The sequence below is a fragment of the Hypanus sabinus genome, chromosome 28 (assembly GCF_030144855.1).
Source record: "Hypanus sabinus isolate sHypSab1 chromosome 28, sHypSab1.hap1, whole genome shotgun sequence".
In the NCBI taxonomy this organism is placed as follows: Eukaryota; Metazoa; Chordata; class Chondrichthyes; order Myliobatiformes; family Dasyatidae; genus Hypanus; species Hypanus sabinus.
In genome coordinates this window covers 19,917,273-19,927,842 of record NC_082733.1, presented here as the reverse complement: position 1 = coordinate 19,927,842, position 10,570 = coordinate 19,917,273, and positions in this window count along the sequence as shown.

Below are 10,570 nucleotides of genomic sequence, written 5' to 3'. Positions count from 1 at the left end.
CTCCAAACTCATCAGCTTAGTTCACAATACTCCTTGCGTTAAAATAGACGCATTTCAAACCGTCGGTCTGAGCATGTCCCTTCCGTCGCCTGCCTATCCTCCCTCATACACTGTCTTTATTTGTGAGTACAGTAACATACCAGTTAGTGTAACACCATTACATTGCCCACAACCCTTTGGTTCAATTCAGCCAGTGTCTCTAACAAGTTTATACGTTCTCCCAGTGACTAGAATTTCCTCTGAGTGCTCTAGTTTCCTCCCACATTATAAAGTCATATGGATTAGGAGGTTAATTGGTCACATGAGTGTAAATGGGCAGTATAGGCTGGAAGGACATGTTACTGTGCTGTATCTCTAAACAAATAAAGTAACTACCACAAGTTGATGAACCTATGGAATTGGGTATGCTTCAGGCTGATTTTGTGTTAATAATGACTGAAAATGAAAACTATTTGCGATTGCTATCATTACACCATGAAGCCAGCATGACTTTGGAGTTCCTGTACAGATGGAAGCTTAGAGTCCGGAAAAAAGAACAGAAACTCCTGGGAAAATAAATATCAACAGGTCTTGCAGCATCAGAAAGAGAAACAGACCTGGCAGTAATAAGAGACTGCAGGTGCCGGAATGGGAAGCAAAATAGCAAACTGCTGGAGGAAATCAATGGGTCAGGCAGTGTCTGTGGAGGGAAAGGAATGACTGTTGGCTTAAGTGTCAAGACCATGTCACAGAACAGGATGGACAAGTTGCTAACTTTTTTATGTGTCCCTATTTCTTGCAAATGCCGTGTAACTGTAGCATTAAGTCAATTGCACTTCCCATAGATGCTGTCTGTCTTGCTGAGCACTTTCAGCTGTTTCCCCCAGAAGTTATGCTGTTGATAACTTTCTCCATGACAATGAAGTGTCATCATTAGAAATGTTGTGAGTTTAAGCTATGTATGAACCATATCTGGAAAGAACGTGAAGAGGTTAATGTTTTGTTGCATGTACTTCAAATGAATTTTAATGGAATGTTTATTCATCTTTTTCTGTTCAGCAAACTATCTCACCATAAAAATGTATCTTTTGTATGTGGATTATGGTTCTCTCTGAAATTATGAGAAAAAATTACTGTCTTTATTGTCCTAATATATTCATGAAATAAAATTTCTACCTTAATAGAATGTCGTACTTCATAGAAACAGCCTCCTTTATCCCACAATGTTGTGTCAAGTTACTTAAATTAGTAATGTAATCAAATGTCCAAATTTGAATCCCCTCCTTATGGCATATTGTTATTATTAATAAATGGATGCTCTTTTTTATTTTACATGCTGTTTAGTATTTAAAAAATTAAGAACTATTTTCTGCTTTGGCATTTGCAAAAGGTAATTGGCTAATGGATGCTGGGGGAGTCTTCACAATGATGTGTAAGACCAACAGGAATCAGGGAGCTTGCCTTAGTGCCATAGATGTTGCTGGATTTTGCAGGGAGTTTTCTTTAGAACTGGTATTGGTATTGGTTTATTATTGTCACAGGTACCAAGATACAGTGAGAAACTTGTATTGCCTACTGTTTATATAGATCAATTGCATTCAGCTAGAATAATATAATGCAATAACAATGCAGGATAAAGTGCAAAGAGCTACTGAAAAGTGCAGTGCAGGCAGACAGTAAAGTGCAAGATCATAACGAGGACAAGACTCCATCATATCATACAGAGAGATGCTCAGGAATCTGCTGTCCCTGAGCCTGATTGTACATACTTTCAGGTGTGTTTATCTTCTGCCTGATGGAAGAGGGGGAAAAAGAGAATGCTTAGGGTAGGTGTGGTCTTTGATTATTCTGACAGTGAGATGCATAGACAGAGTCCGTAGAGGGAAGGCTGGTTCCTGTGACATGCTGAGCTGTGACCACCTCTCCACAGTTTCTTGCAGTCAAGTGCAGAGCAGTTAAGATATCCTGACAGGATGCTTTCTATGGTGCATCAATAAAAACACATGTTGGTCAACGGGGTCATGCCAAATTTCTTCAGCTAGACCCAACCCCGAGCTACACTTTCGGCATCTCCCATTTCTGGCAGTGCCAGTATGGGAGATATTCAGTACTAGCTATGGCTATAGCTATAGCTATGGTCTTGTGGGGCTTTCAAGAGGAGACATCAGTGTTGAACCTGAAAATGTTACGATCCAGAAGTTCTTCAGAAATCACGAATGAGGCAGAAAATCTGGTGGTTACAATAATTTAATTAGGTGTTCATAACAAGGAAAATAACAGTAACCAACTTACTGTAGTGTAAGGAAATAGAGAAAAAAGCACAAATAAAGAGAGAAGGAAGAAAATTGGAGAGCAAGGAACAAAGAAGTTGTGGTCATCTTATACAAGTTAGACAGATAGCAAGGCATTCCATTGATAAGAAACAACCTGTGAAATAGTTAGGTTCAATAGTGTGACACCCGCTGTAGAGAAATTTCTAGAAAAATACAGAATCAGCTATATTATGATTACTGAAAATTCAGTGAGCAATTACACACACATACTGTAAGGGATTGTAAAAAAATATAAGCAAGCATAAGAAGAATTAAACTACAAAAAATAATAACTATTTTACACTCTAATCTAACTTCAGACAGCCCTGAAAGCCAATGCTGGTTGAGCTGTTCCTCAATAGAGAGGAAGGAATGGTACTTTGCCTCAGACTTGCGTCTCATGGGAGCTGTCTGGATAAAATACACAGAGAAGCCTAAACAGCTGCCAGTCAGATAAGTATAAAGTGAATGATACCCTCTTTAGCTTAGATATCAGGCATATTGACAATAACCCTGATGACCACATGTGTAATGTTGATGCCAACATGAGCTTGTGAGAATCCTACAATGGCCACAAAACCCACAACCCTTTTCACCCAGTGCCTGGGATTCATGGGGGGAGGGGAAGGGATAAGATTATCCCTGGCAAGCAATACTCTGTGGTGAAACCTAAGAATCCCCCTATTATTACTATCTCTACAATAGCGCCCTTTATTAAAGGAAGGATAATGCAGTCTGAGCCAGAAGATTGGGAAGGGCCACTCACAGTCAACTGTGCTTCCTTCCAAGGTAGTGAAAACTCCCCAAGTGAGGCTTTTCCCTTCATTCTTTTCCCCCAATGAAAGGGATGATTAATATTCTCATCTGTGGCCTAAATATGTGGCTCTGACTTCCATTATCTAGTTATGACTCCAGTGATGTTACCTGAACATCTAGGCTGAAAGTGAAGAACGGTCATAGTGCAGCACGGACAGAAGCACGGACATTGAGATGAGAGACTAAACTACAGTCCTCCCATGTCAATGTGAATGATCCAAGCCATTATTTAGAATAAACTCAAAAAATCCAGTTTCATGTTTAATTGTTACCTCTTAAGTAAAATCTCTAGATCTGTTCTCAGATTAATAAGGCTGTTAAAAACAAATTGATGGTTAACAATGCTTACATGTCAAAAATATATCAGTGTAAAGTATCCATTGAGGTTGTGCCATTTGGCATATCAATGAAATTTCTTTCATTCAACTTTACTCCCATTTAAGAATAAAATTGGAATCAGATATAAGAGCATAATACCATAAGATATTAGACCAAAATTAGGCCATTTGGCCCCTTCAGTTTCATCTGCCACTTCATCATGGCTGATACTTTTCCCTCTTAATCCCTATGCCCTGCCTTCTCCATGTACCCCTTCATGCCCAAACTAATCAAGAATCTATCAATCTCTGTGTCTGTCTTAAATATACCCACTGACTCGGTTTCTACAGCCAACTGTGGCAACAAATTCCACAGATTCCCCACTCTCTAGCTAAAGAAATTTTTATACATATCCGATCTAAACGGACGTTCCTCTTTTCTGAGGCTGTGCCCATTGCTGTTAGACTCCCTCACCATAGGACGTATTCTCTCCACATCTGCCCTATCAACATCTTTCAACATTTGATAAGATCTCCCTCATTCTTCTGCATTCGAGCAAGTAAAAGCCCAGAGCCATCAAGTGCTCTTCATATGATAAGCCTTTCAATCCCAGGATCATTTTTGTGAACCTCCTTTGAGCACTTATCACTAACTTGTGTAACATGCAACTTGTTGTTTTGTGGCAGCAGTACAATGTGACAAATTACTATGCAATTATAAATTAAGTAGATTATTCATAAAAGGATAAACAAATCATTCAAAAAAAGGAACAGCAAGGAAGTGCATCATAGAACAAGCATTTCACCACTAGAATAATGGTTGAAATGAATTTATTCGTAAGAAAGCACAATTTAAGCAAGTGCATAGGCTTAGTGGCCACTTTATTGGGTACCTCCTGTACTTAATAAAAGTTGCTATTCAGTGTATGCTCATGGTCTTTTGCTGCTGCAGCTCAGCCACTTTAAGGTTTGAAGTGTTATGTGTGAAGAGGTGTTCTTCTGCACACCACTGTCGTAACACATGGTTATTTGAGTTGCTAGCACCTTCCTGTCTTGAACCAGTCTGGCCATTCTCCTCTGACCTCTCTCATTAACAAGGCATTTTCATCCACAGGGCTGATGCTGACTGGAAGTTTTTTTGTTTCTCGTACCATTCTCCGTAAACTTTAGAGATTGCTAAGCTTGAAAATCCCAGGAGACCAGCAGTTTCTGTGATACTCAAACCATTTGTCTGGCACTAACAATCATGCCACGGTCAAAGTCACTCAGATCACATTTCCTCCCCATTCTAATGTTTGGTCTGAACAACAACTGAACCTTGTGACATTGTCTGCATGCCTTTATGCATTGAGTTGCTGCCACATGATTGGCTGATTAGATATTTGTATTAACAAGCAGGTGTACAGGTGTTGCCTAGTAAAGTGGCCACTGAGAGCAGATTCTGTAAATTTCTTTCGGTCACCAAAAATAAACTTGTGATATGACAATTGCAAATGTATGCCTTTAAAATACTATAGGATGTTCCTGTTTCTGATCATAATAGTACTCTCATCATATTGATTGATGCTGGGGTGATGTTGTTGTAGCAATATAACAAGGGATGATTCCATTGACCACTCTCACTACATATATTAGTGAAAATCGCTGTTTAATTGTCATCTTTCTTGTAAGAACTGCATACAATGTATGCTTATTTTATGCTTCTCTTGTGAATTTTGCTCATATGATGCTATATACCTGTGATGCTACTGCAAGAAAGTTTTTTCTTGGTGTATTTACCCACAGGTCAATAAACTGAACTTTGATTTCTTGACTCTGTCTTAAAAATTCCAAACAGCAAGTTCAAAAGTTCAAAATTCGAAGTAAATTTATGATCAAAGTACATACAGTATATGTTGTCATATACTACCTTGAAGTTAATTTTCTTGCAGGTATTCGCAGTAGAACAAAAAATACAATAGAATTGATGAACAACTACACACAAAGATTGACAAACAACTAATATGCAAAAGAGGACAAACTGTTTAAATACAAAAATACAAATAATTATGATAATAAATAAATAAATAATACTGAGGTGATAAGTTGAAGATGAGTCCATAGTTTGTAGAATCAGTTCAGTGTTGAGGTGAGTGAAGTTATTCACTCTGCTTCAGAAGCCTGTAAGTTGAAGGGTAATAACTGTTCCTGAACCTGCTGTGTGGGACCTAAGGCCTACTTCCCAATGACTGCAGTCAGAAGAGAGAATGGTGTGGATGGTGAGGGTCCTTGATGAATGATGCTGCTTTCTTGTGGCAGCATTCCTTGTATGCGGCATTGCTGTGGCGAGTTTTGTATCCTGTATTTTCAAAGCTTCCTTGTCCTGCTCTCACCAGAAAACTGGGATAGAATGTGCTTCCATCATCTAAAATGTAGACTATCAAGTACTATTATTGGATTTGTTATGGTATTCTGTGATCTTAAATTCAATAACACACTCAAACAGGTCTGTGTAATACATAGGGTCCCTGAAAATTTAGTTCCTGCTTATGATAGACTATGTATCAGGATTATGTGATGCAGACAGGATGGGACAGTAAGCTTTCTCTTCTTGTCATACATTGGTTGTATGCTTATGTGTTAACTTTTAGTCACCTGACTAAGTAGCCGAGGACAATATTCCGTTCAAAGTTAAACTTTGTCTCCTTGATGGAAGCCTCCAATAGTCTGACCCATTCTTGATGTGCTGTAAATATATAAGTAAAATACTTCCATACAGACATAACTGCTAAAATCATAAACCAGAATTTGTAGGCTGAACATAAAGTTTTCTTTCTTTACTATGAAAGAAATCCCTAGCAAAGAAAGGGATTTGTTTCCCCTTTGGAGCAAATAAGAACTCTACTGAATGCCCATTTGCACTGGGAATGGCTTATGGCTCTTCCAGCCTTCCCCAAGACTGATGCTATTATTGAGAGAATTCTTGACAGATTCTTGAAATCACTGCACTTTTCCAACTGCAGGAGAGAATATGGCTGCTTAAAGGAGTTTATTCTAATGCAATCATCCAGAACATTGTATTGCAAAATGCAGTTAGTACCTTAATTGTGAGAAATCAGAAAGATGAAAGATATCCGTATAGATTTCTATACAGGCTCCAGAAATCATCGCAAAATCTTGCTAGATCCAGGTAACATGTGCCTCAGAATCAGGTTTTTACACCAAAGGTGATTGTTAATTGGTCTATTATTGTCACATATACCAAGCTACAAAGAAAAGAATTTGTTTGCATACCAATGTGACAAATCATTCCATACATAATAACATTGAGGAGATGGGTGGTAGGGTGGAGATAAGTCTCTACCAAAGGAGGTGTAAGGTGCTCATTCCCTCCTCTAGCCTGCAGGTCACCTTTGGGCAAGGTATAGTATCTTGCTTAGCCCCCCGATCAGGGTCAAGTGAAGCTATGGGAGCAGGTGGTGGACTTTTGTATGAGCAGCTGGTGCATTTCACAACTCTGATTATCCAACCACTGATGCTAGGCAGATGATCTCTGAAGAGTATTGATAATGGCTGGGGTCACCCGTCTTGTAAAGACAGTGCCCAGAAGAAGGCAATGGCAAATTATTTCTGTAGAACAATTTGCCAGGAATAATCATGCTCATTGACCACGATCACCCACATCACATAATGATGATAATTACTAAAGTGAAAAGCAGAATGTAGAATATAGTATGGCAGTTACAGAGAATGTGCAGTGCAGGTAGACAAGTAATGTTCAAGGGCCATGACAAGTAGATTGAGAGCTCAAGAGCTCACCTCTCAAACTCTGATAACAGCCGGATAGAAGCTGTCCTTGAGCTTGTTGGCACACACTCTCAAACGTTTGTATCTTCTGACCAAAGGGAAGGGGAAGAAGACAGAATGACCAAGGCAGGAGGGGCCCTTGATTATGTTGACTGTTTTCCTGAGGCAGTGAGAAGTGAAAGCAGAACCAGTGAAGAGGAGGCTAGTTTGCCTAATCGTGGTGAACTACATATAGCTGACTGGACACGCCCCTCTGCTGACTGCTCCTGTGGCTCCTCCCTCAGACCCCTGTATAAAGGCGATTGGAGGCACTGCTCCTCCCTCAGTCTCCAGAATGTTGTGTGGTGGTCTCTTGCTGCTAATCGTGGTCTCTTGCTGCTAATGAAAGCCTACCGTTCGCCTCCCGTCTCCAAGAGTTATTGATGGTGCATCACTAATACACTGGGCTGCACTTTCAGTTTCAACGTTTTAGCGCTTCACATCACTGGCATCAAAGCCAAGCCAGATGCACAGGTAGAAATCCCCCTCTCCTGCTCCCAGTTTACAAGATTCTTACCCCAACAGAGAGATCTTAATTTCCAGAATTTATAAGGCTGTTTCTTCTAAACATGTTACAACATTGTATGAGATTGTGCAGAAAATACAGTACAAATTAATTTTAATTGCCGTTTTTAGCAATAGCTTTTCATATAAGCATCTTGCCAGAATCTTAAGCCATATTTTTTAGGCTGAACAGAAAGATTTCTTTTATTGCAAGGGTAGGAATCAGTAAACTGGTCAGATCAATGCAGAACTCTTTAATAAGAGATCTGACGCTTTTCAGCTTTTCTCTTGGTAGGCGGCAATGAGCACAGGGCATATAAAAGGAAAGCAGGTGTAAGCAGTGAGGCCATTTGTGGGATGCGGCATTGTTAGAGTGGCTCAGCTTTGGCTGAAACAGGCTGAGGCGAGAACTAGCTTGGGTATGCACAGGTGGGGGTTTTAAGTAAGTAAGTAAGAATGTTTCTAGTAATTTTTTTTTGTGTTAATGCTGAGCTAGTGTGCTGAGAATGGCTTCTTGTGCGAATGTAGAAAATTTAAGACACCGTCTGTACAAAGCTGTATTGAGCTGCAGCTACAGGCAGTCTCCGAGTTAGGAACGTCCGACTTACGAACGCCTGCTATAAAGCCTATCATATTAAAAATTCGTTGGTGTCCACCATTTTAAGTTGGATCACTTTGCTATTAACACTGTGTTGAGTGTGTAACTTTGTATTTGGCTTAAATTTTTCTCAGCAAGATTCACCCTGAACCCCCCTTTTCCAGTCAGCACCATCCACACTTGTCCCATTTAACCTGTTCAGTACGGGTGGACTTTAGGACCTGGGGGAGCTCAGGACCCACCGCCCATGGCTGCTGCTGAATTACAGTGTTTCTGTCCATTGACGGAAAACGATCACGATTGAAAATAAAGTGGAAATAATAAAGCGATTGGGAGGAGGTGAAACACCATCAGTCATTGGAAAAGTGTTAGGCTACAGTCGGTCAACAATCGGAACAATTTTAAAGTATACAGTGAGAATAATAGAGCATGTGAAAGATCCTGCCCCGATGAAAGCTACAATTATTACTAAGCAACACAGTGGTATAATTATTGAAGTACATACATTTCTTAAGTGTTTTATATCCATAGAAAGGTAAAATATATACTATATACTAAGACAAACATTTGACTAACTGACACTAAATAATACTGGATGTACCTGTTCCGACTTAAGGTGGACTCAGGAACAGAACTTGTTCGTAACCTGGGGACTGCCTGTACTTAGAGACCACATTAAGGAACTGGAGCTGCAGCTCGATGACTTTTGGTTCATATGGGAGGCTGAGGATGTGATAGACAGGAGCTAGGGAGAAGTAGTCACCTCTAGGCTGCAGGAGGACCACTGTCAGGAGAGGGAAAAGCAATAAGCAGCCAGTGCAGAGTACCCCTGTAGCCATTCCCCACAATAATAATACTGCTACGGACACTGCTGGGGGGGAAAGCCTACTGGGTGAAACCACAGCAACCAGATTTCTGGCACTGATTCTGGCTTTATGTCTCAGAAGGGAAGGGAGGAGATGAGGAATGCAGATGAGGAGCCAGGGGATTCCACAACTGGAGGAGCAGCAAGTGAATTCTATGGACGTGAAAGAGACACTTGGATGGTATGTTGCCTCCTAGGTGTCAGGATCTGGGATGTCTCTGATCTAGTCCATGGCATTTTAAAGGGGAAGAGTGAATGTTGTGGTACATATTGGTACCAATGGCATAGACAGGAAAAGGGAGGAGTTCCTGAATTGAGGATTTAGGGAGTTGGGCAGAGAACTGAAAAGCAAGACCTCCAGGTTAGTAAACTTTGGATTACTGCCCGTGCCAGATGCCACTGATCGTAAGGATAGGATGATTTGGCAAAGAAACATGTGGATGAAGAACTAGTGTGGAAGTCAGGGTTTCTGATTTCTGGATGATTGAGAGGTCTTCTGGGGAAGGTATGACCTCTCCAAAAAGGAATGGTTACATCGGGACCCAAGGGGAAGCAATATCCTTGTGGGCAGGTTTGGCAGAGTTGTTGGGGTGGGCTTAAACTAATTTAGTAGGGGGACGGGAACCAGAGTTTGGGATAACTGGCAAACAAGGAGGTGCAGTATGTAGTGAGAATGTGAGGAAGAACAAGCAGATGATAGGGCAAAAACTGCAGTCAGTGGGATAAGTTAAAGGGTAACAGTGTGCCAAAATCAAAAGGGGCGATAAATACAGGACTGAAGGTATTTTATTTGAATGCAAACAGTATATGGAATATGGTAGGTGATCTTGTAGCGCAGTTAGAGATTGGCAAGCTGTGATGACTTGGCTTTTCCGAGTCATGGCTGGAAGAAGATCATAATTTGAGCTAAAAATCCAAGGATACACGTTGTATTGAAAAGACACAAAGGTAGGCAGAAGGGTTGGGGTAGGTGGCTCTATTGGTAAAAAATGAAATCAACTCCTTACAAAGAGGTTAAACTAGATCAGAAGATGTAGAATACTTGTGGGTTGAGTTAAAAAACTGCAAGAGGTAAAAGACTGGATGCGAGTTATGGTGCAAGTCTGCAAACAGTAGCCAAGATGTGGGCTAAGACAGGAGACAGGAAAGGCATGTAAAACAAACAATGTTGTGATAAATCATGGGGAGTTTCAATGCGCAAGTAGATTGGGAAACTTTGTTTGGTGCTGGATCCCAAGAGAATTTGTAGGCTGCCTATGAGATGGATTTTTAGAGCAGCTTGTGGTTAAGCCCACTAGCGGAATGGCATATCTGGATTGGATGCTATGTAATGAACCAGATTTGATTAGGAAGC